At 41.5% G+C, this 5856-nt stretch overlaps 1 pseudogene; it reads left to right on the forward strand.

The window, feature by feature from the left end:
• The first annotated feature begins 1879 nt into the window (after positions 1-1879).
• On the forward strand, positions 1880-2561 carry LOC145516499 (large ribosomal subunit protein eL21 pseudogene; annotated as a pseudogene).
• Positions 2562-5856: the final 3295 nt, after the last annotated feature.

A 5856-nucleotide genomic window follows, 5' to 3' on the forward strand; every position in this document is an offset into this window, starting at 1 on the left:
CTGCAATTCATGGGGTCGCAGAGAGTCGGACACGACTGAGCGACTGAACTGAACTGAACTGAACTGGAGTCAGTTTATACCAATAGCAAAGAGCTGAAAGCACTTGTGTGGCAATTAAGTATGAAATGCTCTCATTTCCTGACAGGCTATGTGATTCTCACCCAGGAAAACCTTCCACCGCTTCAGTGCTGCAAGATGATGTAATCAGAATTTCTGTGGTGGTGATGTATGGCAACTCTTCTAGATAGAAAAAAGGTCAAGTCATATCTTTGTATCCTTCCAAGGATAATGGAGGTAAGATAGCCTTGAACCACTTCAAATCTTTCTCCCATCATCCTAATAGGTTACACTTGGAATTATTAGGAGTTTTCTACTTCATACAAATGTTGAGAAATTAATTTTAGATTTTGCTGCGTGCAAGGAGATGAGACTAAATCTTCCTTAGTTAGTCTTTTTTCTCACCTTCTGATTTTCATCACACCGTGGCAGGCAGCAGGTGTCATTTCAGCAAGTGCATCTGCTTGGCAAACCATCTTGGTTCACTGGTTCCTACTTGGAAGAGAAGTGGAAGAGAGAACTACGGCAAAAAGCATCTTGTGTGACACTGGGAACCAAGGAGAATCATCTATAAGAACCAATGACAATCATTTTACCACCACAATAAACAGGGTGGTAGTAAATAGAGAACTGCTGGGACCATCTCTATGTATTTATGAAGGTCCCTTCCATGCAGAACTGAAACCAGAAAGATGATGGAAATGTCCCCCTTTCTCTGCAGAGAAAGCCATCCAAAACTTCCTGATTTTCTTCTGTCCTAGAGGAACCATGTAGCAAGAACTTCCAATGGCTGTAGAAATACAAGGAAAGAGCAGGTAGATGCAGGAGGGATCTGCCAAGCCAGAGGCTGTTGGTGCCTGCCCTGGCCTGCATTCAAATGCAAGTCTCTCTGGACCACAGATTCTCTGAGGGTACCTGTAGGCCCTTGCATAGTTTACATTTTCAAGGGGGTTTTATTAATCACTCCAAAAAACTTGCATCGAAACTCAACTTTAAGTTGATAATCTGAAATGACAGAAAGAAAATCAATTCTGCTACAAGTCTGGCCCTCAGGATGACCAGATTCCTCATGTCCTTATTGGGTTCCCAGCACAGCCGCGGTTGGGTACCTGTCCCAGGTGCTCACTGACACAGAGCGGATGGGCGGCCTCCCCAAGAAGGGGCTGCTCTTCTTTCTGTCCCAATCAGCTGCAGTAACAAGAGGCTAGAGGAGAATGCATGCTGTAGGCTCATGGGCCCTCACGTCTATATTCTTTGGCCTACACTGTACTTTAAAAAAAACGTAAATGTTTGCCAACATGTAAAATTTGAGAGGTCTCACATTTTAAATGGCTAGGTTCTGGCTTCTCCAGAAATCAGTAGTTCCAAGCCTCCAGCAGGAACTATGTGGAGGCCAGGAGAAGACACTTTGCTGGATGGGCGTGAGTTCTCCATCAACACAGGTCCTTCCAGGCTCATCCACTCACTTGCAGCCCCTGGGTCCGGGAGGCAGTCAGGGTGGCTGCAAAGTAATGTTAATGTGTCAAAAGAGGCATTAAATGCATTTATTTAATTATGTTATTAATATTTTACAGGTTTTATCATATTAAAGATTTTGAAAGACCAATATATGTTCTTTGCTGTTGACATAAAGAGAGAAGACAAATGTTAATAGCAATTCGTTTTTTAAACTAAATGGGTTTTGTTCTTAAAATAAAATTCTTTTTCTTCATGGCACCAAAAGAAAAGGCAACAAAAGTAAACATAAACAAGTGAGACTACATCAAACTATGAAGCTTCTGCCTTTTCAGCCAGAATGATCATCTTCCAGTAACTCACCAAAATGACCAATATGGAGGGAAAAAGGAGGAACTCTGACTACATGTTCTCTAGGCCTTTTAGAAAACATGGAGTTGTTCCTTTGGCCGCATACATGAGAATCTACAAAAAAGGTGACATTGTAGATATCAAGGGGATGGGCACTGTTCAATAAGGAATGCCCCACGAATGTTACCATGGCAACATTGGAAGAGTCTATGATGTTACCTACCATGCTGCTGGTATCATTGCAAACAAACAAGTTAAGAACAAAATTCTTGCCAAGAGAATCAATATGTGTGACGCTAGTGGTAAAGAACCTGCCTGCCAATGCAGGAGACATAAGAGACATGGGTTCAGTCCCTGGGTCAGGGAGATCCCCTGGAGGAGGGCATAGCAGCCCACTCCAATATTCTTGCCTGGAGAATCCCATGGACAGAGGAGCCTGGTGGGCTACAGTCCATAGAGCTGCAAAGAGTCAGACAAGACTGTAGCGACTTAGCACACATTAGGCATATTAGGCACCCTAACAGCCAAGATAGCTTCCTGAAATGTGTGAAGGAATATGAAGTAAGGAAACAGAAGAAGACAAAGAGAAAGGTACTTGGGTTCAACTAAAGAGCCAGCCAGCTCCACCCAGAGAAGCACGTTTCATGAGAGCCCCTGGAGAGGAGCCTGAACTGTTGGAGCCCGTTTCCGTGAATTGATAGCATGATGAGTATAAAGAAAATAAAAGATCTGTCAACGTTTAGCAAAAACCACTATGATATTGTAAAGTAATTAGCCTCCAGTTAAAATAAATAAATTAATTTTTAAAAAAGAAAATAAAAGATCTGGACTAAAAACTGTTCTCTTAATTGAGTAGAAGTCTTGTATTCCCTCCCCCCAAAGAAATATTTTAAGCTCATTTTAATTGTGTGCTTTAAATTCAGTGTGTGACATCTTTACTTTTCAAACTGAATGGTTTCTCTTCCTGAAAGATGTGGAGTAGTTTGTTATGCAATATACTCCATTGGTTAATAAACTGCCCAACATTATTTACTAAAAAAAAAAAAACTACAAAGCTTCTGCACAGCAAAGGAAGTCATTAACAAAATGAAAGGGCAACCTACCAAATGAAAGAAAATATTTTCAAATGATATATCTGGTAAGATCTATAAAGAACTCATGCAACTCAGCAGCAAACAAACAAACCATCTGATGTAAAAATGAGCAGAGGACCTGAATAGACATTCTTCCAAAAGACATGCAGATGGCCAACTGTACAGGAAAGGTCCTCAATACCACTAATTATCAGGGAAATGCAAGTGCAAATCACGAGGTATCACCTCACAGCTGTTAGAATGAAATTGAAAATGAAAGTTGCCCAGTCACGTCTGACTCTTTGCGACCCAATGGATTATGCAATCCATGAAATTCTCCAGGGCAGAATACTGGAGTGGGTAGCCATTCCCTTCTGCAGGGGATCTTCCCAACCCAGAGATCAAACCCAGGTCTCCCGCATTGCTGGCAGATTCTTTACCAGCTGAGCCAACAGGAAAGCCCAAATATCTGTTAGAATGGTTATTTTCAAAAAGACAAGAGATAACAAGTGCTGCCAAGGATGTAGAGAAAAGGCAACCCTCGTGCACTATTGGTAGAAATGTAAATTGGTGCCTCCACTATGAAGGACAGTACAGAGGTTCCTCAAATATTAAAAATAGAACTACCATATGCTCCAGCAATCCCATGTCCAGGTACTTGTCTGAAGGAAAAGAAGTCACTGTCTCAAAGAGATATCTGCACCCCTACGTTTATTGCAGCTTTATTCACAATAGCCAAGATATGAAAACAATCTAAGTGTCCACTGAAGGATGAATGGGTAAAAAAGATGTGGTATACATATATAATGAAGTATTGTTCAGCCATGAAGAAAAAGAAAATCTTGCCATTTGTAACAAAATGGATGAAACTCAAGGGCTTATGCTAAGTGAAATGTCAGAGAAAGACAAATTCTGCATGGTATCACTTATTTGTGGAATCCTAAAAAAGAAAAACTTATAGAAACACAAATTATAATGGTGGTTGCCAGGGACTGGGTGATGGAAGAAATAGGGAGAGATTGGTAAAAGGGTCCTAACTTCTAGCAATATGGTGAGCAAGAACTGAGGATCTAGGGACTTCCCTGGTGCTCCAGTGGTTAAGAATTTGCCTTCCAATGTGGGGGACGCGGGTTTGATCCCAGGTGGGGGAACTAAGATCCTGGGGCAACTAAGCTGGCATACCACAACTAGAGAGTCTGAGCATCACAGCTAGAGAAGCCCTCACGCTGCAGCCAAGAGCCCATGAGCACCGCAGCAAAGGTCCAGTGCAGTCAAAATATAAATAAAAAGAAACAGATAGATAATTTTTAAAAAGGTCTTAGGCGCTGATGTATAACATGATGAATATAGCTGATAATATTGTATTGTGTAATTGAAATTGACTAAGGGATGCAAAGAGCTGACTCACTGGAAAAGACCCTGATGCTGGGAAAGACTGAAGGCAGGAGGAGAAGGGGACAATAGAGGATGAGATGGCTGGATAGCATCACCGACTCAACGGACATGAGTTCGAGCAGCTCCGGGAGTTGGGGAAGGACAGGGAAGCCTGGCGTGCTGCAATCCATGCGGTCGCAAAGAGTCAGACACGACTGAGCTACTGAACAACAACAACAAAGGGAGTAGAACTTAAATGTTCTCATCAAAAAAATAAAAAAGGTTAATTATGTGAGGTGACAGATGCATTAATGAATCAATGGGGAGAATCCTTTCACATGTGTACGTATATCAAATCACCATGATGCACACTTTAAATAGCTTGCAATTTTAAATGTCAATCATACCTCAATAAAACTGAAATTAAATTTTTTCTTCAAAATAATCCTCTAAGAACCAGAAAATTACAAAGCATCAAAAAGTAATTAAGTTCCTGCCAAATATCTACCTTCATGTAAGAAGCACCACTGTCTGCTGAAGTTCCAAACCCACCACACATTTTTCACTTGCTTTCTCCCTTCCAGAGATGAATTTGGTATGAAACTTGAGAAGATATAATTTGGTATGTCAGAAGTATCTCACTTAGAGAAAAACAAAAAACCACTCGAATCTCTCCCAGAGCACATCCGAGCAAGATTGCAATAAACTGCTAAAATCATAGTTTGTTATTCTGGACTCAGAGAGACTGCACATAAAACGGTAGTTTTTAAAACATGGGGAAGGATCTGTTCAGGTGAGACAATGTAGGTATTAGTTATAACACAAAAGAGTTCCTCTGTCACTGAAGTGGGGGTGGTCATGGAAATCTAATGGCTACCATGATTGCTTCTCAAGTACTCACTGGAAAGATGGGCTCTGTCAGAATTTCACATGCACCTGTTCCATTGAAGCTCCTTGTCTGATGAGGCTTCCCTTTCCTTTAGTTATAATACATATTCAAGAGGAAGAGGAAATTAACTATTTAGTAACTGTTAGGTATGCCGCCCAGGTCTCCCTCAGAACTGAGGAGCTCCTTCCTTGGATGAGTCCTTCATCCTTTCTCTGAGGTTGCAAAGACTGCAACTTCACCCAGGGTCACATCCTCTCACTGCTGGATGCAAGACAAGGACCTTTGACTCATGGAGGGGCAGCTAAGCAATGTCATCCCGGCACAAAACTCCTCGTGTCTCAATGAGGCTGCTGTTGCCCCCACATCACAGCCCGGCTGCTGTTGCCCCCACATCACAGCCCAGCTCCACCCTACCCAGTTTTGTGCCCTCACTCCTTCACAGTATGGTTCCCAAGAAGCCACCTCAAATCTCCCTGCAGACTCTATTTTCTAAGGAATTCCAAATACAGTATTCCTTTGTCACTTCATTTTTTAAAAGGATTATTACAAAAATATCAGAAAGTCTCAACAGTTAAACAGTCAACATGTGTTGACCTCAAATTTTGTCTTAGAAGATAGTGTCAACTGACGCTAACAAAAGAATGTTATTTTTTGTTC

The sequence above is a fragment of the Giraffa tippelskirchi genome, chromosome 1, assembly GCF_054371585.1.
Source record: "Giraffa tippelskirchi isolate mGirTip1 chromosome 1, T2T-mGirTip1v1.2.pri, whole genome shotgun sequence".
Classification (NCBI taxonomy): Eukaryota; Metazoa; Chordata; class Mammalia; order Artiodactyla; family Giraffidae; genus Giraffa; species Giraffa tippelskirchi.